This window comes from Pteronotus mesoamericanus, unplaced genomic scaffold (genome assembly GCF_021234165.1).
Source record: "Pteronotus mesoamericanus isolate MK-2021 breed Mesoamerican mustached bat unplaced genomic scaffold, CSHL_Meso_final scaffold_31, whole genome shotgun sequence".
In the NCBI taxonomy this organism is placed as follows: Eukaryota; Metazoa; Chordata; class Mammalia; order Chiroptera; family Mormoopidae; genus Pteronotus; species Pteronotus mesoamericanus.
This window is the reverse complement of record NW_026555312.1, coordinates 26,957,369-26,985,113: the sequence shown is the minus strand read 5'-3', so window position 1 is coordinate 26,985,113 and position 27,745 is coordinate 26,957,369. Positions and strand designations below refer to the sequence as shown.

Sequence of the window (27,745 nt, the reverse complement as noted above, 5' to 3'; positions counted from 1 at the left end):
CCTTTCAAAATATTGCTTATACAACTGTGGTTGAGTCTGATTAACTCTGTGTTTTGAGACAGAATATCGGCTACTGATCCTCAGGAAGGTAACTGCTTTTCCACATACTCAGTACAGTTATGCGTCCAGCAAACCATTCACTTTCCAGGGTGGCAGGGCACTACTGTAATCTCTCTTGCCCAGGGATCAACATGGGCCAGTGCGCTAGTGCCAAGGCCATGACTGTGGGCTGAGATGGCAGTTCCAGGGATAAACTGCTAAGTCCTACTGTGCAACCTATTTCTAGCAGATGTAACTTATCGCTCTTTGTACAGAGTTTCTCTCCAGGGAGGGGACGTAAAGCCTCTAATGTGTGTATCTGTATTGAATATACACAGCTGATATTAAGTTTGACAGGATTACCAATTCTGCAATTGGCCCCCTTCCAGTTAATTATCTTCTCTTGTACACACATACTATGTTACTACTGGCAAAGACCAATTTCTGGTTTAATGGGGCAGAAAAGAAGAGATCCAGATTTAAATGTGTATCAACTGTCTTTATTCTTATTGAAATATCCCCCTTAGAGGACAACACATGAATATTCTGTTGACTTAAATTTGCCTTTTAAGCAGTTGGTAAACTAGGAATTTTAATAGAAATAAGTTCATTTAGTGCTATGTGTATTTCAGTTCTATTTCTAGCAGGCATTAGGAAGCTTCTTCTATATTTCATCTCTGAATATTTTATAGCCATATATATTTCTTTGGAAAAACACCTTGCATTTGGGGTACTGAAGGTCCTGCAGATTTTATTAAGCAATTGTGCTGGTAAGAGCAGAGCAGTAAATACTAATGCTGGCTTCAGAATACAGATGTCTGTTGTGCAATAATTTCAGAGTGGCATCCACTAGTGAGAAGCCTAGACTGGACACTCAGTCGCTTCCTCCTCCCTCCCCATTTCACTGTATCATTTGAGCAATTCATTTAACCACTGCTGTCCTGTGGGCAAATGAAGCCAACACCAAGTCTTGGTGCGAAGTGAATCCTCCCATTGCTCTCCTTTTAAGCCAACCTTCCTGAGCCAGGTCAGAGTCCCAGCAGCCCTGCCACCTCCCACTATTGCTTCCACCTCCCTCTACTTGTATCACGTAGCTCCCATTTAGGTCACTATGCATCTCTCTCACTATGGAACGTGCCTTCTTATCTCCTTACCACTAAATACCTCCATCTCCAGCCCTTATTTCCACGGGGACACTCTCATCTTACAAACTCAGGTCCTTCTTGTCTTCTCGCCTTCTCTTAAACTTCCAATTACAACCACTCCATACCAATCCCTAATTCATTCATCTATATTACAAATATTTTAGAGTCTGTTGAATACCGTTCAGTGTATTTAGTTATAGCTCAATGTACAAATACTGCGTTGGGTCATTTAAAAAAACAAAAACAATGGGACAAATGTTAACCTTGGAGTCTAGCTGGAAAGAGACATGACACAGATAAGAAAGGCAAAAGTAAAGTCTGGCAGGGGTTCACTAGAGTGACATGGGCCCCCTAGCTTCAGGAGATGGGACAATCTGTAAAGGCAAAGGGCCCGTTAGGATTGCCTGGGCAGCATACGTGCTAAAACTGGATGTGTACAGAGATTAGCATGGCCCCTGTGCAAGGATGACACACAAATTTGTGAAGCGTTCTATATTATTAAAAAAGAAAAAAAAGGGCCTCCTGAGTTGGTCCAATGAGAAACTGGTAAAATTTGGAAATGCAAATGGTGGCCAGAGGAATAAGGGCATTTCAGAAGGAAGGAAGGGTTGGGTGTAGGTACAGATAATTGAGAGGAAGGAACACAGGGAAGAGGACAATGGGGAATAACATGGAAGAGCCTGCTGCTGCTCAGATCTCGCCTCCCCGGTGCCTCTAACTCTCTTGGTGGAACAGTGTGGAGACTGAGCACAGGTGGTCTTCTCTGTCCAGTCTGGAAGACAGACAGCACCTCTCCTGGCTTTAGAGCTGCTTGCCAGTGCAGCCACAGTGGAACCAAGGGGTAGGACCGGGCTTTTCAATGTGCATGGCGGCAAGCACCGTTAGGCAGTATTTCCAGAGTGATCTCTGCCATACTCCACAGAGGCCCCAAGAGTAGTACTGGGAAAGGGAGGGGCTGGGGCCAGGCAACTAGTTAGGAGACTACTGACACACTCCCAGTTAGGTGCTAATGACACCAGGGCAGTGACCCTGACAAGAGGTATTTATGCTTCACCTTGGGAGACTCATCTCCTCCTTGAGCCCAAGTCCACTGCAGGAACAGGACATACAAATTTTTCCCTGGCTGAGGAAACTGCTGTGAGGCAACTCCTGTGAGTGGCTCCACCCCACCCCAGCCCAGGACACGCACGTAAGGATGTTTCCTGAGGTGTGTGAAGGGTTGGGTGACATCGTTACAGAAGCTGTTTATGTGGAAACTGGCAACAACAGTGCATAGCTAACCTACTTGTGACTAATTCCTATGTATCCTCAAGTCTTCCTTTAACATTCAGTATTGCCGGAAGCCCGGGAAGCTTTGTCCTTCTTGCTCAGCTAACCTAGAGTACTTTGCCCCTCTTGCTGGCCCTCCATTTGTCAGGTGGGTGTGCTGGGAGGCCAGAGGTCAACATGACCAAAGTCCATCAAACGCAGGCAGGGAGAACTTGGATAGTTCGCCCAGCCCATGTATTGGAACTCACTCCTGCAAGACTCGAGGAGAAGTTAAACAAAATTTTTGCACTGTTATTACTACTCAGAAAACAGGCATGAATTTCCCTCAAAAAGCCATCATTTTTCTTTTTGTATGCTCCCAGACAACTATGAGCTCCTTTTATTATTTGAGGGGACATCAGACCGCTATTCAGAAGGTTTGAGTTCTAACTCTGGTTCAGACACCATCTGTCTAGCCTTAGCTATGTCTTTGCACCTTTCCTAGCATCAGATTTGAACACGAAGGATGAGTTGGACTGTGGTCTAGGCACTGAGCTGCAGCTGAAGCAAAGCCCGCCTTCACAGGGCAGCCTGCTCTGCTCTCCCTGCTGGCCTGCCAATATTCTGCCTGGATTCTCAGTGTTGGAAGTCTGTGTCCCTTACAGAGCTTCCTGGAGAGTCTCTCCTCTACCTGGCCTGTCTGTGAGACACATGCCATATTGCTGAGTGTAAACTGGAGCAGAAATTTAAAACATACTTCTCCTCTACCAAAGGGGCTTACGCATCTTCTCCCTCAAATATGCTTTCTCTTTGGCAAAAGTCTTATAATTTACTAGATGAGAAACACTTGGAAAAGACCCACCTTTTGAAGGATAATTTATAAACATAAAAAAAAAATCACCAAATACTCCCTGAGAAAGTTCAGGGTGTGCTTCTCATTGTCAAAGATGAAATTTTTATCTCATGCCATGGGTCACTGCCAATGAGCTACAGGACACCATGTAGCAAATCCAAGGTATTATACGCTTACAGAGCCTGGGGTAGAAGAGGGGAGGATAGACAGCATTTCCACTTGGTTTGAACAATTTTAGCTTATGTAAAAGGGAAAGGCAAACATATCTTGTGGGGACTGGAATCCTGCCATTTTTTTCCTTCTCCCAATATCATATTTTCTCCCACTAACTCTCCCTGCTTCATATCACCTTGAACACCGCTGAAAAAGCCCTGGAGTCTGTGCTTAAGACAGAAATTTATGCAACTCATATTGAAGTCACGCAGCCAGGTAGGCCTGGATTAATGACAACTAGCCAACAAGCCTCCCTTAGTTCCCAGAGAAGCATTTCAAAGGGTTCCTGCAGTTTTTTCCATTAGGGATAATGAATAATGTGTAGACATTTCCCCTAGTGTCAGGGATTTTAGAACAGGATCAATTTAAATCTTTGGCGGTGGGCGGGGCGGGAGGAGGGAGAGAGATAGAGAGAGAAGGGAGGGAAGGCCTGCGTGTAAGCAAAAGAGAAAAATATAAAGAACATAATGAGGGATAAGGGGGAGAGAGGGTAAAAGGTGAAGAAATCCTAAATAGTAACTGTTCAAGACACAGTTAATAGGAAACAGGTTCTGAAACAGCAGCCTGATATGTGAACAACATGCTGACACTACCAGGCCAATGGGGTGAATGGTTCGCCCAAACTCAACAAGTTAAGCAGGTCTTGGAAATGTTTACATTGAAGTTGCAAATGCAGAGGAATCAGTTTGGGCAAGTAGGAATGATATTTTTTAATACAATACCTACACATATAAGCTATCCTGTAATATAGTTGGTTAAGATGTTAGTAAAAAGTCTTCTTACAAAGAACTATCTCAAACCATAATCATAAGGCGTTGATAAGAAGACTATTCAAGGGACTAATTTAGATGTATCAGCTAGTAGTATTTATATACATTTGAGTCCCCTAACAATGGCCTACCAATGAAACAAACATTTCTTGATATTATCATAAAACCGGCCATGTTGGTAGATTTATCAATATGTACAATCAAATAGGTACAAAGTCCTATGGTACTGGACTCTACTTTTGCAACTTCTTATTTACTCTCTATAAAACTCTATACACCCAAAGTCAACACAAACATTCTTTCATGTAAAGTCATTTTTTAAAAACTACAAACAATCTGTTTTCTTAGGGCAGAAAACTGTTGTAGGTTTCTGGATTAGTCATGGGCTGTGCCAAACTGCAGTAACAAACAACTCTTAACAATTTCAGAGGATTAAAACATCAAAAGTTTACTTCTTGCTCAAACTACCTGCCCACTGAGGGTTGGCAGGGGGGCTCTTTTCATCTCTGTCACTTGGGGTGCAGGCTGAAAGAGCAGCCACCCTTCTGAATATTGCTGGTTGATGTGTTAGAAGCCTAGAAGGTCTCTCATAGGTAAATATTCCAGACCAGAAAAGACATGTCATTTCTGCTCATAGTTCATTGGATAGAACTAGGCACACAAGCCTGCCCAACTCAAAGGCAATACTGGCAAAAGGCACCAACGACTTCCATACTTTGTTATGTGGAGTCAAGTTTTTGTTGAGTTTTCAAAAATGCTTCCAATACATATCATACATGACATGATTTCCTGGATGCTTTGTGTCCTTAGAGAAATAGCTGATGTCTCTAGACTACTTTCTATGTCTCTGTTAGTCCTAAAACCATCACTGGGACTAACTAAAGTCCCACTGAGGCACAGCATCTTTGGGAGGTGAAAACAGAACCCCAACTTAATGACGTCTACCTGGCCTTTGGCTGCAGCCCCTGTCTCATAGTTGAGACTCAGCTCTCTAAAATTTTATACCCTGATTTTTTTTATACCCTGTTCTTTCTCTTATCATCATCTTGACCTCCCTTCAGCCACACTTCTTTCAAACTAATTTGCTATCACAAGGAGCAAGTCACATTCCTCACAAGAACCCAGTGAGGTAGGCAAAGTGTCCCCATTCAAATAATGAAAGACCAAGACAGCCTCAGGGATCACATCTGTCCATCTGAGCCTGTGCTCTCACACTGTAATGCTCTGTTTGGTCTGCCGATATCATGGGGGCCACTTTAAGGTAAGGAAATGACTCAGTCAAGGCCGGTTGTCTCCCCACTTGTACTAGAACCTTTGAAGATGCTGTTCTGCTCAATTTGACAAATATGAGACAATGTTTTTCTCCATGAAAATATCCTCTGTGTGTTTGACAGAGCAGAGGCACCAACTCTGAGTTCTTTACATGTAGAGCCAGCCAGGCTCAAGCCTCAGATGCTACAGATGGATGAGGGAAGAAAGGGTCCAGGTGAAAGAAGGTGAGATGAATATCCGAACTGTTCTAGCCTGCAACTTAGGTATTATCGATAGAATTTTTATTTATGGCTTTGCAACACAGTCTATATGTATAATATGTTGACATTTAAGATGCACGTTGGTGCTAGTCTGATGTACTTCTCTACCTTTCCACCTTGACTGGGCTCATATTATTTTGCCTATGGCCTTATAAGGTGCCACGAGCCCACTCTTTGTTCTAGGCTGGGAAGGTCCCCTGGAAGGCACATGTATGATCAAGACTTCCTCTCACTGACCCAATAGTAGCACTGTCTTCCCTTCTAACCAGAGAAGTTTTCTAGAGCAGAGGTTGGCAAACTATAACCAGTGGACCAAATTCAACCTGATGCCTATTTTTGTAAGTAAAGCTTTATTGGAACCCATTTGTTTATGTATCATCTATGGCTGCTTTCATGCTACAATGGCAGAATCAGGTAGTTACAAGAGAAACGAAATGGCCCACAAAGCCCCAAATAATGACCATCTGGCCCTTTCCAGAAAGTTTGCTGAGCCCTGGTCTAGAGCATTGTGGTAAGGGAAGGTGTATGAAGAAAAGAATTTCGGCCAAACAAGACTGACATCGCTGCTGACTCCCATTCACAGGTAGATCCTCAGGCCAAAGGGCACACATTTCATTTAACCAATATTTTCTTATGTGCCAGATACCTGGATATAACAATGAGCAAGGTAAACTCAATCTCTGTCCTTCAGGAATTTAAAATTGTGTGTTGGTATAAAAATGGTGGCATATGGGAACGGGAAAGAACAGAAATATGGAATAATGGTGATACCTTCAGACAGCAGTGAAATGAATGAATTATAGCTCTAAAAGTCAACACAGATGCATTTCAGGAACAATGCTAAATAAAAAGAAAATACAGAAGAACAACACATGTTATATGATTCAACTTACTAAGTTAAAAAAACATGGAAAAATTAAATGAATACTAACAGATGAGGCAAAATTATAGAAAAGCAGGGGAAGGAGTCACACAAAAGCTAGGCTCATGGTTCCTAGGAGGCCGGAGTGACAGGAGATGGTGGAGAGGGGCACCCAGGAACTTCAAATGTAATGACTGTACTTTTCCTCTAACACTAGGTGGTCCGTACACAAATGTGCGCGATGCCAGAATGCTTTCTATCTGACATATTCTATTAGTATTTTTATACCTACTCAACATTTCACCAAACTAAATTTTGCACATAGAATTGACATGACGAGTGCTATGCCTCTGTAACAAGGACAGGAGAGAGTGCCAAGGGCACAGAGGAGGGGCCGCTCCCTCAGACGTGAGGGTCAGGAGAAAATCCCCAGCAAAAATGGCACATGCCACTTGAGGACCTGACAAGCAAATTTCACCCCAAGAAAGTCAAACAGAAGAGTGTTCTAACAAAGAAGAGCCTGTGTAAAAGTTGGGTGATGCGACAGATTATAAAGTTTTCAAGGACCTGAAGCCAGCAAGTGAGGTGGAGAGGAAGGAAAGCAGGGCGGGAGGGGTCCTCTGGGGCCACTCAGTGAAGCCCGATAAACCACAGTGAAAAACGCATCCTTTATTCCCAAAGCACCATGAGCCTCTGAAAGATTTAAGCTGTGGAACAGAGAGACATCATCAGAGTTACCTTTAAAAAAAGATTCTTCTTGCTGTGCCAACTCCAGTTTATTCTGCTACCCAAAAGTCCCCTCAGGTTTCTGTTGGGTTGAGAATAATGCCAGTACCTGTATGTATGGAGCAAAGATGTGCAGCACTACTGCTTAAATGAAATCAAGAAGGTGTCCGGCCAAAGTGACAACACACTTCATTAACACAGCAGATGCTTACTGACTATTGACTGGTATGAGCAAACGCATCAAAGTTTTGTGTAAATAATTTTTTTGTACATTGAATTAAATATTTGTGCATTAGTAGAGCTCACAATTGCAAAGACATGCTATGGTGAATCTTCACAAAGCTGATGCTCCTTCTCTAAAATAAAGAATCTCCTGGCACTTGTCAACTTCGTAGTAATAGATTTTAATCTCTCAGACTCATTTTAAAAATTCTATCTAAAATGCTTCTTAATTCTTTAAAATATAGATAAGTGAAAACTATGAATGTTATAAATACTTTTAAATAATTAGTTAAATCACTTAGGAAACACTTTTCTCTGGCAGCAAGAACAGAGATATATGAGCTCTACAGAAAATAAAACATAAAAACAGCACTGCCTTCTGGTTTCATCATCACACCACCTAGTTCAAATTTATGCCTTACTACATAACGGCCGTACTTTTTGCTTCCTGTTACTTCTGTTTTAAAAAATCTCAACATATTCTTTTATTTATTAATGCTTGCAGTAAGTTCTACCAGATCTTCAAAGATAGTCTCAAGATATATAGTAAAAGTCCTCCAAACTATATAATCCAGCAACTCCATTTCAGAATACATACCTAAAAGAACCGAAAGCAGGGTCTTATATAGACACTTGCATACCAAGTTCATAGTAGCATTACTCACAGTAGCCAAAAGGTGGACACAACCTGAGTGTCTATCAACTGATAAATGGATAAAAGAAATGTGGTATATACATACAATGGAATATGACTCAACCTTAAAGAGGAAAGCAATTCTGACACAGCCTATAACATGGACAAACCCTGAAGATAGTATGCTAAGTGAAATAAGCCAAGCGCGAAAGGACAAACACTAGATGATTCCATTTATACAAGGTACTTAGAAAGTAGAATGGTTGTTGCTAGGGGCTGGGAGTAGGGATGTGGGAAATTAGTGTTTAACAGGTACAGCTTTTCAGTTTTGCAAGATGAGAAACTGAGATGGATGTTGGTGACGGTTACACAACAATGTGAATGTACTTAATTCCACAGTATCTCTAACTGTACACTTAAAAATACTTAAAATGGTAAATTTCACATTATGTATATCTGACCACAGAAAAACAAAAATTTCCAAACCATGGATGTCTGAATTGAACCACACAACTGTTGAGTTTATGGCAGACCAGACCTGTCTCCCACTGTTGGACCTAATCATCCTGGTTTCTGCAAAAGGTGTCGGGGGTTTCTTGCGGAAGTCCTCTGAGGTCACAGCAAGTCACAGCAAGTGCTTGACCAGGGGTCAGGACAGCCCCATCCACCTGGTTATGGCACCCAGTACATACGCATGGACTTGCCCAAGTGAAACAACAAAAACCTCTGTTCTCAAATCAAATCAAAACACTCCTCAGAGAATACTTTGCTCCTAGGAGGGATGCCTTACAGCTGGGATGTTGTGAGAGTGGATTTGTCACCTAATTTTCTTCAGCTCATCTTCTCTAAGGAACATGCTCAGAACAATGCATTAGGCTGACAAGTTACTGCAACAAGTGCCCAGCTCTGAATTCAAGCATGATGCCGCCAAATTAAATGCATCGCACTGTGAATAATGCAGCTTTCAAATTCCGCATTAAGGAGCAGGCCCCGCAGGACACAAAGAAGAGATTTTAACAGGCTTTTAAAAAGAACACCTTTCCACACTCCTCCTGGGTCTTTAATTACCTGGCCTGATGGGTTTATTCAATGACCGAGCTTTACATTAGCTAGAAACAGGACACTGACACCGCCGAGGCCCTCAAAGCGCACTGCTGGGAGTCTAGGAGCCGGACTGCGGAAAGGTGAGGAAGAGAGGCAGAAAGGGATGCTGGTGGGGGAGGCAGCGCACAGGCGCTGCAGGGAGGCAGACAAATCTCAGAGCTGACGTGAGAAGAAAAGAGAAAAACTCACTTGTTCCATACAAACCACAAAGCCAACATCTATGAACTCTGTAAGTGGGCACTAATAACTTGCTTCTCCCTGTTCCTCCTCAAAAAGTGTGCTTGTTTGGAAGGTTGGGGGAGGGCCCCTCGCTCGAAATAAAGCAGCCACCGAGACTCACAGTTCTAAGACAGCCTTGTTCTTAGGGCCACAGAGGAGACTGGCACCACTGGGTGACAGCCACCCCTGTGGGTGAGGGGCTCTGAAGGCCCTTGTCCCTTGACAGCCATGCCGAGCATTGTTGGGGACAGCCCCAGGGCTCAGAGTGGGCTTCAAGGGCCGACTCTTTTGTTCTACAGATGAAGAAATCAAGTCTGTATGTTCCAGCAATCCCACTTCTGGGTATATATCCAAAAAAATTGGAGGCAGGGTCTTAAAGAGGTATCCGTACAAAAGAGGTAGTCACACACCCATGTTCATAGCAGTGTTTTTCACAACAGCCAGAAGGTGGAGGCAACCCAGGTGTCCATGGACAGATAACTGGATAAACAAAATGTGGCACATACACATAATGGAGTATTACTCAGGCTTAAAAAGGAAATTCTGACACATGCTACATGAATGAATCTTGAGGACATGTGGTCAGTGAAATAAGCCAGTCTACAAAAGGACAAGTCCTCTGCGATTCCACTCATATGAGGTGCCTATAATAGTGAGATTCAGAGGCAGAAAGTAGAACAGCAGCTGTGGGGCCTGGGGGAGGCGCTGGGGAGCCAGTGTTTAATGCGCAGAGTTTCGGCTGGAGATGGATGGTGGTGATGATTGCATGACAAGGCGCATGTATTTAACACAACTAAGCTATACACTTAAAATGGTTAAGATGGTAAATTTATATATATATATATGTGTGTGTGTGTGTGTGTATATATATATATATATATATATATATATATATTTTTTTTTTTTTTTTACCACAGTTAAAAAAAATGTAAGTATATGCAGAGAATTAGAGTGTGATAAGAGAAAGAAGCTAGTGAATTCTAGTGAACCATCAGGGAAGGCCTCTCTGAGGACAGAAGTGGGGAGGAGGGTGGGATAGCAGTCTAGACAGGACTCTGGCATATTTCATTTCTGCTGCTCTCTGACTGAACCACACCTCTACCTTTTCAGGCTGTTCTTGCAGTCACCTCAGGAAGGTCTAAGCTCCTCAGGGTGATAGAATTAATGCCTGGCTCTGTGGCCCGGGGCCTGTGCAGGAGAAAGTACAGAGAAAAGGTTATTCTTCCTGACTACAAGCATCAGAATCAACTCATGCAAACCAGGCATGAGGGGATGACAGGATGCAGATATTTGCATGTCGTATTGTTGCCAACTGCTTGAAACCCACCAGCTTAACGCCATATATGGGAGTGGAGAACTAACTATCTTGTTGGAACCAGTTTCAAAGGTCTGTTTTCTACTGTTTGCCTTTTTTGCTAACTTTGCAAACTTGATTTCACTTGTCCTCAAAAAATAATACTCAGCCAGTCAAAGGGCAGGCTAATATATGGAAGTGACAGAGTCCTGCATTACCAAAAAAACCCCTAGTTTGGAATGAAATAAACAGGCTTCTCCTGACAAGACATTACTGGGCCAGTTGCCAACATCTGTCTGTTAGCTCATCTGGAACAGCTACCAGCTGTGCACCACAGTCAGGCATAAAGGAATGGGGCTTTCTTTACAATCTCTTGACCTATCCTAAATCTCATATCCAATGTCAATGAAAGAATAAAAATGCGTGGTCACCTAGAAAAATTTACATTCAACCATCTCAGGTAACTGGACTGAAATTACAGAACACACTGACACGATTTGTAAAGATTTCCCTCCATAAGAATGCAGAGAGATCTAGGCACAGGGATCTGTGCCTACTGTAAGCCCCATTCCCTTTCCTCTGTGCCCCAAACCTAGTCTAGTCCTAATGCAAACCTATGTGTGCAGCCCAAGAATTCTATCCACGTCTGCAAAAACCTTAATCTATAGGCTCTCCCATAAGAAGTCCTCAGAGCCCCATATAAACCTTAGTTCTCCTGGGGGCCCAGAGTTCTGTGGTATACTTAGTGGTTGCGTAGGCTTAAATATCTTTTAAGGAATAACTAGGCTTAGATGTATCCTCTGTGTTCACTTGGGCTTCATTTCACTACTAATCTGTCTCTTACGCCAAGGGCTGAATAAAACTGGGGAGCTGGCATCTACCCCACACTGGACACTTAGCATTCCTGAGCCTGGTATGCACAACTGAACCCTAAGTGAGGATAGAGTAATTAGAACTCGGCTGTTTCTATTTTCTAAACATTAGTTTCAGGTCCTGTAGGCTGGGCAGAATTAGAGCCAAGGACTCTAAACACTGAAGCTGGAGTCCTGCCTAAAAGCCCACACTGTATGAATTAGCCAGAATTTTACTGTTGATGCTGGCTCCATTTTGTAAATAAATATGAACTGCATAGGTGGAATGTAGAGAAATAACACCCTGACTCTTTAGAATGATGAAATTTTCTTAACTTACCCAAAATCCCCTGACCAGATTTTTTCTAAATCTTTTAGTGATGGTTACCCATTTCCTCCAAAGCTCTTATTGTGCACCCACTGTGGGCAGGCCCTATGCTACACACAGATGAGAGAGGAGCAGGTTTGCAATCTCTCATGAGAATGCGAGGAAGATAAAAACCAAGACTCGTGGAGAGTCGACTAATAATAGTAAGGTAGGAAAAGGACAATGGTGACCCTATGTTATCATTCATTATTGACCATCCCTTGTTTTGTGCTCATTAAAATGTTATTTGCACACCAATGTCCCCACCAAGTCACCAAGACCTTATTCTGACTGATATGAATTTACCGATCAATAGTATGATACAGCTGAGCAATCAGTTTTGAATCCAAAGTTTTTTGGCATCCAGCCCAAATATATCTAGTTCAAAAGGCTTTCATGAGAAATTTTGGCAAATTATCTCTACTATTTACAACCACCTATGTGACACCATCAGTTGTCCTTTTTCCTCATGTTTAATATGTGGGAATTGGACTAAGAGAACTCTAGTTTATCCAGCTTTAATATTTTACAATTAGAGACATACATCTATTTTGTAACAGTGTTGCATAGATTGTCATCACGTTCCATGAATCCATCCATCTGTCCATCCAACTCATATTTAGATATTCTCTCCAGGTACAAATCTCGGTACTAAAGATATAGTGGAGAACAAGAATGATAAAGTCCTGCTTTTGTGGCGTTCACCCTAGAGCAGTTGGGACTGGACGTATGAACAGAGAACCAAATAATTACATATATTTTCACGGAGTGGTAAATGCTTGAAAAACAGTACATGATTCTAAAGGAATTATTTTGATGACAAGTATCAGAGTGGTCTGAGAAAGCTCTACTGATGTTACATGAGCAGAATCACAGTGATAAGGCAGGGCCACGCCTGTGGAAGTCAGGGAGAGAGCATTTTGGGCAGAAGGAAAGGCTAGTACAAATGACCTAAGGAACAAGTAAGAGTCTGGCAGGTAGAGAACCAAAAGAAAGTCATGTTAGCTATAATACGATGCTACATCAGACAACATAGGACCTTATAGGCCATGGTGTGGAGTTTGGATTGCACAATGAAAGCCAATGGAGGGTGTCGGAAAGGTCACCAGTCTTCCTCCAAAATCCATTCCACCCTTCTTTCTTCAGGCTTATCACTATACAAAATAAGACATTTCCAAACCACCCTTGCAAGTGGATGTAGGTAGGTTACTGAAATCTGGCCAATGAAATTAAGAAGTGGTACCAACGGACCTGGAAGGTGTGGCTCATTGGGTTGGGCATCATTCCACAAACAGAAAGGTCACTGGTTTGATTCCCAGTGGGGGTGCATGCCTAGGGTGCTGGCCAGGTCCCTGGTTGGGGTGTGCAAGAGGCAATCGATCGATGTTTCTCTTGCACATCAGTGTTTCTCTCCTTCTCTTTCTCCCTCCCATCCCTCCTCTCTAAATAAAAAAAAAAAAAAAAAAAAAAAAAGAAGTGGTACCTCTGGCTTCTAAGAAGTGGCCTTAATGGGAAAAAGTGTCTCTGCCTCCTCTTTTCTACCTCTCTGCAGCAAGAATACGAAAATGAAAGCAGAATTAGCATGTCAGAAAGGGTCTAGGTCCCCAATGTCATGAGATTGTCCATAACGTCTGCTTTGTTTAGATCTCTGTCATTTGGTTCTCAGTCTTTCACAGTGAAGCTAAGTAATACTAAGTAATACTAAGAGGGTTTAAAGTATGTGAGTATAAGGTCAGATTAATGTTTGTATAAATATCACCCTAGTGGTAAGTGAAGAATTAGTTGTAGAGGTTTGAGCAGGAAACAAGAAGATCCATCAGGAAGCATGACTATCCAGGCAGGAAGCAAGGTGGCTTTTCTCGGAGGGCTGCAGTGGACATGGAGAGAAACTGAGGGATTCCAGATACAATTTGGAGAAAGAGCTGAGAGGACTTGCTAATCAAGGGGGAGAGGGAAGAATAAAGAGTGACTCAAACATTTTTGGCTGGAGCAATTGCATAAATGGTGGGTCTATTTCTTGAGATTGGAAAGACTGGAAGGAGGGTTCTCTTTGGCCACACTGACTTTGAAAGACCTGTTGGACATCCAAGTAAAACCTCCATGAGGCAGCTGGATATATGAGCTGGAACTTGGTGGGAATGTCAGAGGCAGTGACATAGGTCATAGAGAGATGATTTAATGACACATGTCCAGGACAGCTGACCAAGAAAGTAGCCACCAGCTACTTGTGGTTACTTAAGTTTAGTTAAAATTAACTAAAATTACAGATTCAGTCCCTCAGTCACACTGGCCTCACCTCAAGTGCTCAGCAGTCACATGTGACTAGTGTTAGAGCACTGCATAGTGCAGACACACATTTTCCTTCAGTGCAGCAAGCTCTCATGGAAAAGCTCAAGTCTAAACCTCTTTGGAAATAGTTTATCATGATTGATTTACCTTGTCTCACAAGGAATGTGTGAGAGAGGATAAGAGAAAAAAAATAAAACCATGCATTTCCCATTTGGTTTCATTTTTTCATTCATAACTTAGGCATGTAACAACCACTGTTCCTGCTCCTTTGTCCAAATTCTTCAGGTTCAAGTTTATAAACTGTTTGTAATAATTTTCAGTTTCAAGAGATCAGATGTCTACGTAAGTTTTTAGAAGGTAATTAATTATCTTAACGGTTTTCAACTGTTCTCTCATTCCAACTTGCCTTATCATCCCTTTAAAAAAAGAGGATGGAAACCAAAGTGATATTTCCGTCTGCTGAAGGCAGCAGAGCCCCTCCCTCTCTCCCCACTGCACACAGACGTCAAAGCAGCAGTGATGGAACGGAAAAGCCAACTGTGCAAACATTCGCTTCTTTACTGTCACAAGGTAGAAAGGAAAAATGCCAAAAAAGGAGAGGTTGGAAAAACAGCAAAAGAGCAATTATTCCCTGAAGAGAACATGAAATAAGACCCTACAGTGACCCCACAAAGGAAATGGAAAATACAATCCGACCACAGGTCAGAGAACACCACTGTGTTTTTGGGTAATGATTACAAAGGAAAAAACAGGATTTGTGCACTGAGATATCCCAGGACTTCAGCCTGGGACTCCCTGGGTGGTGCATTCTGTAATTCAATTAAACCCTTTGAAAGAACAAGATTCGTGTCTCCTAGAGTAACCTGATTCTCTGGACAACTCCAAGCTCACAGGGAACTTCTGACAATAATCCTTGTACGTGCTTGGCTGGCTGCATTACATTAGACTGAAGAAGCCCATGCGAGATGAAGAAGCTGAAAGATGACTGCAACGAAGACCATCTTTTTAGTGACAAAACCACCAAGAAGCAGAGTGATTTGGGTACATTTCACTTATGGGAAATACAGATATGGACTATTAGTTTTCCATTTACCTTTTTCCAGGGGTACCTTCATCATCAAAGGAAATTATCACTTCAAACTCGTTAAATGGCACAAACTGTTACTGTTTCAAGGCAGCCCAAAGAATATGGAGGGCACAATGCCCAGTTATCTCCCCAAAAGAGAGGACAGTACTTTCTCAAAAAGCCAGTGCTAGCCCTCTATTGCCTGCAGAAGAAAGCCCAAATACCTTATGTGGCACACGTGCCCCTCCAAGGCCAGAGCTCCTGGGGAAAACCTTCCTGCCACTACTTCATTGCATCTTTGCACAGCCCCCTCGTGGTGACTACCTGTGGAGAGGTCACATCCGGCCTAGCTGGGATCCTTGGGGAGCAGGGCTCAGAAAAGTCTTGGGAAGGTACCTCAACCTGAGGATGTTGGAGGACAAGGCCAGAGGGCCAGAGTGGAAGCTGAACTTCAGAAAGCAGAGGTGAGCAAGGAGCATACTTCAGCCTAGTCATCAACCAGTGGTGCAGTGGGCACTGAGGACAGCAGAAATGCAGACAAGGAGAGTGGGTCGCCAAGGGGGCGAGACACTATGGCCATCTGTGGATGCATTCTTGGCAGTCTGTAAGAGCTTTCAAATTTTATGTTCTTGTGTCAATGAAAATCTTAGTCTATATTAACATAAGTGTAACCTGGATCGTCTGGATAAGCAGCTATAACCTAGTATGGACCGAGATTTCTGAGCTCACGTTGCGTCTAGACTTACCCTCGCGAAGACCAAATGTCACCATGAGAGGCTGCACAAAGGCAGGTTTAACAGTGGTGTGAATAAAGTAACAGAACTGTGTCACCACACTGCACAGCTGCTGGGCCTGGTGTCGGGCTGAGCACACAAGTGCTGTGCCTGTGGTCTCTGTAAAGTCCAACTTCATTAGCAGAAGAGCATCAGGGAACAGGCAATAGTGTTTCTAGTCTCATTTTGAGTCATACATGAATTAAATACCTCCAGAATTAATATTTTAATAATGCCACAAATCAAGCTTTGTCCTCCAGAGAAGCAGGCAGGTTAGCAGAGCTGTCAGGAGGCGCCCCGTTAACGTGAGTGACTGCAGCGCACTCAGGAGCAGTGCTAGAATATGAAGTTTCAGTATTCCACGCTGGCAGAGCCTTAACATTGCTTATTCTATTTTAGACAGCAAAATTATGTGAAACAAGGCACTGTGTACACTGGAATTTTTCAAGTCTAAGTGCCAAAATCGATTAAATAGGAAATTGAATGCGTCGCTATGCCTTTCTGCTATTTAACCCAACGGGGGGTGAACAGGTGATTCTGTTTCAGGAAAAGACCATCATCCATCATATCTATGTACCACTATTAATTTGGTTGTATTAGTTTTGAAATTGAATATTGTTAACATTTTGGTCTTACAGCTATTTAGAAGAACTAATGCAAACTCCTTATGGGATATTTGTACACACTTAAATATTATAATAAAATATTGGGTTGGCCAAAAAGTCTGTTTAGTTTTTTCCATAAAATAAAACCCATTTTTCATTTTCACCAACAACTTTATTGATTTGGATTATTTTGAGTATGTCTGCTGTCTCCTGCTACTGGCTTCTAGTGGTAGAGGCCAGGGGTGTTCCAATGCATAAGACAGCCCCACAGCGAAGAATCATTTGGCCAAAATATCAACAATACCAAGAAACGTTGCAAACCACTTTTCACACGTCCAATCATTCACAGCACCTTCTGCACAAACCTTTTTTTGTGTTTCAGTTGCGTTTTTACCTTTCTTGAAACAATAAAGCATAGTTTGGCGAAAATGTTGCATATTCTCTTCCAACTTCAATATTAAAATAGCTGCACAAAAATTCACCAATCTTGATGGTTTTTTAAAAAGATTTTATTTATTTATTTTTAGAGAGAGGGGAAGGGAGGGAGACAGAGAGGGAGAGAAACATCAATGTGTGGTTGCCTCTCACATGCCCACCACTGGGGACCTGGCCGGCAACCCAGGCATGTGCCCTGACAGGAATCAAACTGGAGACCCTTTGGTTCACAGGTCGGCACTCAGTCCACTGAGCCACACCAGTCAGGGCGATAAGTTTTTTTTTTAAATGCAGACTGATGTGACAGCTGTCACAATACAATCTAACAAAATTGTTTCAAATGAAATTAAAGATAACTCAGCACCACTAGAGCCACTGTACAGAAAAACAAAACAAATTTCTTGGCCAACCCAATATTTTAAGTCAAAGAAAAGGAGGGCTCTTAGAACAACTCAGGAAACACAGGCACTGGGGCCACAGAGACCTGGGGTCCAGCCCTGGCTCTCCCTCTTGGTATGTGACCTTGGGCAAGTTACCTCACCCACACCTCAGGTTTCCATTTGCGTAATGGGGACAACAACAGTTCCCATGTCATAGGATTCTGGGGTGGATTAAATGAAATATTTATATTGCACTCAGCACAACATCAAGGCATACTGTGAAAGTCTAACAAATGTTAGCTCTTGCTTAAAGGCCCTGCTAGTGAAGTAAATAAGTCCAGAGATCAGGGGTCTCATTTTTCTTATCCGTAAAATGGGACCATTAATAGGATCTACTTTAGACGGTTAGTATGAAATTTTTAAAATACGAGTGTGTGACTGAATAACCTAGTGCAGCACCAAGCCACATGCATGCTGTGCATGCGCTGGAGTGCACAGAAGGGGAGGCCTCAGCACAAGGTTCACCTCAGCTTTTCTCGGTCTAACTCTGCACAGCAGAGCTGTCTCTGATTCTTTCCAAAAGGAAGGGAGTCTGTCTGTCTGTCTGTCTGTCTGTCTATCTACCTATCATCTCTCTGAGTGATATAATGGGATAGTAAACAAAATCATGCTTTAAGCACTGAGGCCAGATAAACAGTGAGAAAATGACCAGGGATGACAGGCCAGGGGGCCTCCCTGGAAGCACCTCCCATATAGTAAGTAAGGACAGTCACAAGCCCCCACCACAACACCAAGAACCCAAGAATATTCATCAACATGGATATATTATATTTATCCCCACATTATCTTCCATCTCCAGAGTCCCTTTTTCTGTAATTTGAGCCTGGGCCTTACACAACAATTCCAGTTTGACAAATTAAATAGCTATCAGGGAATAACAGTCATTAATACCAACTCACACTGGAACTAGCAAAAGTTCTCTCTTCGGTAAAACTGGTATGGCTGGGGAGCTAGGCTAGAACCAGGTGGTTCTTAATTCCTCTCCTGTCAATAATTTGGAGGGAGTTCTGAGCCTTTTCCCAGAATTGACACGAAATAAGTATCAAGCAGAGATGCCTTCAAAAGACACAGGTTGGAAGGGACACAGCACCTTTCAGCTTTCATAAAAAGCCTGGGCAGAACCAACTCAGGCAGGACACACGGCACCCCTTCTGCCCCACCTCACAGAGTGGGAAATGAAGAGAAAACAGCAGCTCTTGATCAGAGATCCGTAATTTTTAGGTCCGTGTTCCATGCAGAAGGCTCAGAGTGAACTCCACACCTGGGCTTCTGAGCTGTCCTACTTGTCACCATGGAATGCCACCCAGAAAGCAGAGCATCCTGACCCAGTGTAACCCTTTCCTGGCTCCTCAGACTCCCCAGGCTTGTTTCTATCGGGGTAGAGGTCACAGCATTAAAGATGCCCAGAGGGTCTGTGAGTCCCACTTCACAGACAATAACCAGAAAGGCACCCAGTCTGGGCCACTGGGAGCTGCAGGCATGGTAAAGGGAGGGTCTGCCTGCCGGCCATGGGATTTGGTGGACTCCAGGGAGAAGAGATGGATGGGTCCTCACAACCCAGAAAGAGCCTATCAGGACATCCCCGCTCAGCCTTGGTGCGCATGGACTGTAACGGTTGGATTCTGAGTTGGGAAGGCTTGACAGCAAAACAAACAAAACAAATCTTTTCTAGTTCTCACATGTTCTTGGACCAGCAGTTGGGAGGTGGCTCCCAGACAGCTTTTCCTCCAGAAGAGTCACTTGGAAATATAACAGAAAATAAACTCTGTGCTATTTCAAGTAACACACCTCCTCAGAGTTACTCACAACTGTCCTGAGAGCATATATTTCAAACATATCATGTCCCAAATAGAAACTGCTGTCATCTCAGCATGAAGGAGGGCAAATGAAACTTTATGGCAGAACCCAGCCAATGATAGGACCAGAGCAGGCCAAGAGCTGGGTGAAGGGACAGCAAGCAAGTTCCATGAATTAATGTTTAAAAGTATAGAGAAAAGGTATATAGGCATGTTTTATGAAGCAGAATTGATAACACAGGGAGGAGAAAGGGAAAACTTTTTGAATGTATGTTAGATAGATCTTGAAAATGGCTACTAGTATTCTATTTCTTTAGTATCATTTTTCAGCAATTAATGGAGTATTCTGGGTGTGACAGATACTCAGGTATTGATGCCTGACAGAAGAGCAAAGGTCCCTATATATGATTTGTCCAGGAGAATCTTTCCATTAATTTCCTACCTTCTCCCAGCTGTGACATGGTCAGGACTTTTAGAATGCAATCTATGGAGCTCTGAATGGATGTCATAGGAGAGGTAATTTACTAAGCTGGCCACTGGAGAAACCACCCTAAAGCAGATGGTTAGTCCCCGCTTCCCCCCCTCCCCACCACAGTTATTCTCCTATGGGACCCTAAGGCTGTAGCCAGCCCCAGTCCAAAGGTCCTTTTCAGTGATGTTTTCCAAGTTTGCTGTGACCTCAGAGAAGCCCTCCCATGTGACCTGACATAAGAAAGCCTACTGGCAGAGGAAACGGTTATCTCAGTACAGGCTGTGTCATGTGCCGAGAAGCACACAAACACACACACTTGCCCATCACTTCTCTGCATATTCATGGTTTCCTGATGGCGATCGCATTCATGCTCTTGACCCTGTGCACAATCTTTCATAGGTGAGAAAACTGATTTAGAATTAAGTACCTTTCCCAAGATCACAATGGGCAAGTGGTGGGCTTGGCTTACATCCAACACTGGGATCCTTCCCAGATCTGTTCGATAGTGACATGTGATCACGTACGTGGGTTCATGTTTGCGGTGGGATGACATGGTAATACGTCTTCCGACACTGCCTTCAGTGTAAGCAATGTAACATCATGTGGAGAACAAAACTGCCTCTCTAACTCAGCTGTAGTTCTGAATTTCCAGTTATTAAACAATAATAAGGCACTGTTTCAGGTGACTTGAAAAAAAAAGTTATTACTGATTGGTCTTCCAACCCAACCTTTTCTTTAATTTTATTTTCTTGCACAAAAATGTGAATGTACACTGCACTGTTCGCTTAAAGTTATTGAAATGGTAAGTTTTATCACAATAAAAATGTATTTTTTTTAAAATACTTGACGTAATTATAAGACAGTTCTCTTCTGGGGAACACAAGAGTTAAAACCTACGCTTGAAATCATTTAGATTACATTAGATTAGTGATTAGATTAATCACTAAATTGAATTAAAGTTGTTTTTGCCTCAGTTACCTCTGACCTACCAAACAGTGGTTGCTACATCCAATGGACATTTCTCAATCCTTGTTTTGCATCATTTGACACTCGCATCCGTACCTTTCTTAGTTCCCTAGTTATCAGCCTAGTCTGACTTTCCACTGACCACTCAGGCTTTTCCCTCCCACCTCCCTCAACTGGTTCTCCTGTCTCCACTCAATTACTCCTCATGTCACACAGTCTCTGGGTGACCACAGCTGTTTCACCTGGCTCCGAATCACTCGCAGTACCCAAAATTCACCAGGCTTCATCAGTCCCTAATCACCTGCAGTAACCAGAATGTACCAGGTTCCTTCAGTCGTAACCACACGGAGTACCAGAATGTACCAGGATCCTCTCAGCACCCACTGCAAATAATGAACACCCACTCTCCTACAAAACTCTTGACTCAGGGCTCACTGTCTCACATTCTCAGTCCAACCAGGGCCTGTCCCTGCATCTTTACTCACTAAACTGAGGGTCCTGCAAGTCAGGAAGGTGAGTCTGCCTTTGCGTGCTCAGCATCTGACAGTGCCAAGCACTCAAGGTAACCGGTTGTTCCCCTGGCACCTAGTAAGCCCTCAAATGTTTGCCAAGCTAATGAGAAAGTAGTCTTGTATTTCCACAAGTCACAAAAAAACAAAATAAACTGTCTGAAGTAGAGTTCATCTGGCATGACACAGAGTAACACAGTGGCTAACTACACCATTTGAGTTGTATCATGGCTCTAAATCATTTGAGTTATATTTCTCTCTGTTCTCCCAGCTAAGATTCTTTTTTTTGCTAATGTAAGTTTTCCTAAACCAGTGATGATTTTACTCCCACTAGATATGTTTGGATGTTTTGAAGAAGGTTGGTATTCTTTATGTGGTTTCAAGGTAACTCTCTCTTTTATTTTGTATCAGAAGTGAAAAAGTAAAACAAAATAAAATCAGTCCAATACTGCTCTCTTACTTCTCCTCACCTTCTCTTCTAATCAGCACATTTTTTAGCTTTATGTCCCACCCTGTCTTTCCAGGTGAGAAAAGAAAATTCTGTAGAATAATAAGATTCCTGGAATAGACCTGTGAGTCTACCAAGCAAAAGTGTGGTAAGAAAGGAGGCTGAAGTGAGCAAGAAGGGGTCAGGAAGGGTGAAATTGTTGACATGAAGTCTAGAATCATGGGGAAAGGAGGCTGTTTACCATTAATCCTCCCCTATTACTTCATCTCTTCCCAGATTACCCTGGTAGACAGTGTAGCAGCCTCACAGAAAGCAAGGGTGGAAGTCCAACGACTATTAGTGTGACCTTGAGAAGAACAGAACTTTGGGGCAAGCCCCCTTGGTTTCATGCCCCCCTTCCCAGAGCTATGAAGTCTTCTACACTGAAGGAGGCTTACTGGTTGAACTTAGAATTCAAAAGCCATATAATTCTAAAACTGGAAGGTACAAAGAGACCAGTGGTTTTCCACTTGGTTTTGTTGTTACTTTATTTTTACAGCAGTATTAAATATTGTCATATAGAACCCATTTGTTCTTGTTTTCTATCCATTTCCCCCCCACAGATGGTTCCAGGAAAGGGTCCTACAGTTCCATGGTACACGATCTGAAAACCCATGCCCCAGTTGTGTAGAGCAGGGGACAGAAGCTTAGAGTTAAAGCAATTTGTCGCAGACACTGAATCCACTGTGGAACTCACTCTATAGCTCAGATCTCCTGATTTCCAGATCTTTCCACCTCCCCTTTAGTATGGTGAACAGCCTTGTTTCAAATGAAGTACTCATGCACCACTAAAATTCCAGTCTGGGAGAAAGTTAGCCTTTAGGGATACACACAACTTTAAAACATCCTCCACTGTGTGGAAAGGGCATCCAAATACTCTAATTTTAAAATGTCAGATATCTGCATATTTGCAGTTTTTTCCTCTGACTGAGATAAGACTATCTTCAGTGAATTCAAAACACCCAAAGAAATGTGAACTTAGAAGCGTACCCATTTAGGCAATATATAAATGTTTCCTTGCCCTAACTTCTGGACAGGAGAAAAGTGGATGGATGGATGGGTATCAATGATGCCACACAGCCACTTACTCCTCCTCTGCCCTCAATTTTCATTTTTAACATGCAGATAAGGTGACATATCCTTACAGGCCCTTAGAAGACATGCACATATTTCATTTTTTTCCCCAAAGAAAATTCTTGCTATAAATCCAAGTTTGGACTAACATGTAAATAGGAATAAAAAGAAGTTTAATAATTTTTATTTGAAGGGCTTGTACAACTTTGAGAAAAAAATAGTCCTCAGTTTGCATTTTGGGGTTGCTTGCCGGATGACTCACCCCTCTAGTCTCAGACCAAAGGTCAGCACTGCCCGGTCTAGCTGCCACAGCGCCCCTGCCCAGGGGTTAGACCCCCTAACCAGGGGTCCTGTTGTCACTCGACATTCCATGCTTACACCAGGAGCTGCGTGATTCCACAGAGCCGTGACAGAGGAAAGATGGGGTGGTGGAGGACAAATGCGTCAGTACTTCTTTGCTTATACGTTTACTCCTTTGCTTTTCACAGCCTGTCTACAGGGCTGTAATGTGTTTTCAGTGAATAAAAAGACTGATGAAACCTCAATATGCTCTGATTTCCCAGCTCTCCCAGTCTGAACCTGGATAGAACGGAAATTCTTCTGAAGCTTTTTAAAAATATATAAAATCATTTGTCAAAGGCTTTTGGTAAACTGTGACTTATTTCCTTGGTGGAAAAAGCCCTGTCAGTAGATTTGGTCCCACCAGAAGAATAGGATGATGGTTCCCAGGGCTTGCTGCCCAGGTATCTGAAGTTGGGAAGTGAAGGGGTGGGGGAGACAGAGAAAGAGGCCAATACATTATGATCGCCAAGCATGCGTTCATGTCAAACTTGCCCTTTACCCAGATGCAATGCAAATATTTGCTCTCAAGAAGTGAAGCACAAGACAGGTGAAGTCACTTAGAGCCGACAGTGGCAATCTCCATTCTACTAATTCCTCAGCTCAACAATCTCCATTTTATTCATTCCATAGTTCAATAACTCACTGCATGGAGCCATTTGATTCAGTCGAATTTTTGGAAATGTACAGCACGGCTTTGATGCTTAATAACCCTGTATACTGAAATATGTTCTGAGGAATATTAGTTCAGAAAGCCATCAAATTATAGAAATATATGCAATATGAGGAAGAAAAAATCATGTTACACCAGTACATTAGAAACTACTCTACCACTTCAGTGAGAGTCTAAAACTATGAGTGCAATGTAAGAAAGAGAACACCACTCTACCCAGAGCAAACTCAAGATTTTTCTGAATCTATTTACCAGTTAATACTTGGCTTCTAATTTTGTAGAGGAATTAGTAACTTAGTCACCTGTGAAATTTATGGTCACGCCTTGATTATGTAAAAAAAAAAAAAATCATCTAATTATTTAAGCTCTCTGGGTATAAGGAGAGTTATTATAATGAGAATATGAAGTTTTAAGATTATTTCTCAAGAAAATTATTCATTCTTGTAAGGCAAAAAAAAAAAAAAAGAAAAAGTAAAAAGATAGAAGGTTAATTTGCCCACAATAACTAATATATAGTCTCTGCAAGCAAAAAAGTAGTGTTCATTGTCTCAAATGATGGGGAGGGGTTGTTAATGGTGGAGAGGGCGAAGACATGGATGAAATGAGAAGAAAAACAAAAAGAAAAGTGTTTATATTTTAAAAAATATTTCTTTCTCATAGGACTTATTACATCTAACATCAAATCAAAGAGCAATAATGTCTCACTGGCCTCTTCTGAAGAAAGACACATGTTAAATACTGCTGTATTACCCTGCTTATAATGATACGATCCTAGTTGGAAAAAGAATTCATACCACCACAAATCATGTCTGCTTATATTGAAAAGTGACTTTTTCTTTAGTTTTTGATAAGACTTTACTTTCATAAACAAACAAGGAAATGTAATCAATTGCTTCTTTTCTTGGTCTGTGGTTCCTTGGCCTTGCCCAGCTAAGATTTCTACTTTTTTTTGTTGTTGTTGTTGTCCAGAGGTAAAGGGATACAGTTAAGCCACTGATATAGCCAAAGTATATTTAATTACTTCAGTGTCTCCCAATGGCCTCAGAGGCAGGCAGGAAAACCAACGGCAGCCCTGCACAAACCCGCCCGGCTCCTCTTGTTCTTCCTTGCTCTTGCCAATGTGCACTTTGCTTCGTGTAAAGACTCTCAGGGAAGATGCCAGTAATCTCTATTTTATTCCCTAAACATACAACCAAGGCTCCCTTTGTTGAGTTGAAGGAAACAAAAGTTTAAAGGTACATTAACTAGAATGTACCTTAGAAAAACTCCAAAGTATGAAAAAAAAAGCCTTAAGGGGCCTTGCATATAAAGCAGAAAACTTTCTCCAGTCAGCAGCATTTCTCAAAACTCAGAGTCCACCCACATGGCAAGCTACACAAGAAATGGAATCTGCAAAAATTTACTTTCCCTACTTATATTGCCGAACATCTACAAGACAAAAATAAAAGGATACACAGTTCTCTTTTTGAGAAAGTACAGTCCTTTCCAGCAGATGCATTAAAGTGAGATGAGAACCTTATGGCTGAATGGCTGAAGAGGTAGCAAAAGCCAGACCACTGAAAATGTATCTTCCAAATAATCAATGCCCAGAAGTTTTAAATATTTCTTTAGAGCCAAGAAATACTTCAACCCTGTGACTGAGATTATCAGTAATTGCCTTTAAAAGCAAGGTAAATTCTTAAGCATATATAACTAAGATATATACTACTTGGGTATAAAATGGTAGCAAGCACACTAATTTGGAAATTCTGAGTCATCTACCCTACTGACTGGAAGCTTGTTTCTTAACTACTCGCCAGCTGCCTATGTCTTGATCCTGGATTGAGAGAGAGATGAGCTGCCCAGCCCAGCACATACCATATTCTACCCCGGTCCTGTTTGCCCATTACAACTTCAGGTCCTCTTTCTGATTCTCCATGGCCAAGTGTAGTTCTTCTGCCATCTCTCAATCAATGGTCCTCTACAGTATTTAAATATTATCTCAATGAACTCTAAGTAACCATTTTTGTCCTTTGGTTTTATTTTAATTTTGCTATACCAGATATTGTATTAGCTGACAGAGGAGTCCTCTGGTTGATACTTGGAATTTTTCATTGCAACGATTATTTGTCATGATATTTCCTTTGTAATCCCAATCTAAGAAAACGTAACTATTTATTTATGCCCTGGTTTATTTCAGAAAAAATGTAAAGTTGTTTATACAAATACATATAATAAAATGATTATGGAGACAGGAAATGGGACAAAGGAGAAATTAAAGTAGGAAAGTTCAGATGAAATAGAAGAAAGGCCTAATAATACCAAGCTCAGTTTGTCAGACCACACACATGGAAGATCAGATTCCAAGCTTCTAAGGTTCCTAGCAGTCAATGGAAAGAGAGAGATGTGCTTACATTAGTGGCTGAAACACTGCGGCCTGCTGGTCACATCCAGCCCACCATCTGTTTCTGCAAATAAAATTCTGTATGAACGGAGCCACACCCAATTACTTACATACTATTTATGGTTGCTTTTATGGAGCAATAGCAGAGCTGAGTAGTTGTGACAGACCTACAAAGCCTAAAATAATTACTATCTGGCCTTTACAGAAAGACAGTTTGCAGGTGCCTGTTGCATGATTCTGTGTCTATGAGATAAAAGCACAGCAACTTCCAAGGATAAGCACATTCTCTGTATGGTTCTGAAACAAAAGAGAACTTCCTACTATAAAGAGCTCACTATGTAATCTCCTGAAAAAACAACCTTAGCTTCATTTTTTTTACTGTAAATATGGCAACAGGTTTCACGAGTCAGTGGCATGATATCACAACACAAGTAGTAACATGATTCTACATAAGGCTGAAATGATGCAGTTCAGGGGAGCCTCTCCTGGTCTGGCTTAATTCGGGGAGGATCTGTGTAGATGTCGAGCGTCAGCTCCATGCAGCCCTTCCCCACCATCCTTCCTTATGCCAGGCAGACATGGCTAATGAATCAAGGTGTTCTCTCCAGCTAAGCCTTGATGTGTCCTCTGAAGTCTTCTCTGAGTTCCCTGACAGCCTCAATCAATCATTAGTAGTTGGTATGCAAGATAAAACCAATTATGTCATCTTTGCTCTAAGGCAATTTTCCACTAACATTCTCTCCACCAAGTCTGATAAGTACTCGTGTGCTGAGGCTGAGGTTATACTCTTTGCTAAGTTCTTGAAGCACAGCTCTTCTGTCCTGGCAGTATGCACAGCTGGCCCTTTAAGACCATCCACTGGATTGCCATCCTCCTGTGAGAACCAGGAACCTCACAAGGATGACTGCCTGAAGAGAAGATCCCACCACACCTGGACATATGCAGGATGAGAGAGTGTGTGAGAGCAGGGCCTGGTGTCTCCTCAAGAAAGGGTGGGGAAACTGCTCCTCTGCACAGACTGATGGGTGGGCAGGGCCAGAAAATGGGGCACTGGCATTTTATTTAGAAATGCTCAACACTCATCTTGTTCAAAGAAACAAAAAAACCCTCAAAGAGCCACGAACCAGACCCAATGACCTTGAACACATGTATTTCTAAAGAACCCCCCTAAGCAACAAGGGTTCCAAAATAAATGCAAATAAACTAGAAACAGTTCAATGTTGGGGGAGGATGACAAAACTGCCAACTACAGATTTAGAGAATACATCTGTAGCCTTGCTCTATGTCCATTTCTTCTTTGTGACTCTAAAACCATGTTACAAATTGATTATATTTCTATTCTATATAATAGGGGAACAA

General features: G+C 42.2%; 1 protein-coding gene and 1 pseudogene across 2 annotated transcripts in view; one reads left to right on the top strand and one right to left on the bottom strand.

The window, feature by feature from the left end:
• SLC22A23 (solute carrier family 22 member 23) overlaps positions 1-27,745 on the bottom strand; it is a 176,315-nt gene that overhangs the window by 103,732 nt on the left and 44,838 nt on the right. The gene's annotated exons all lie outside the window — the stretch shown is intronic.
• LOC129085819 (uncharacterized) lies at positions 1,585-1,684 on the top strand (annotated as a pseudogene).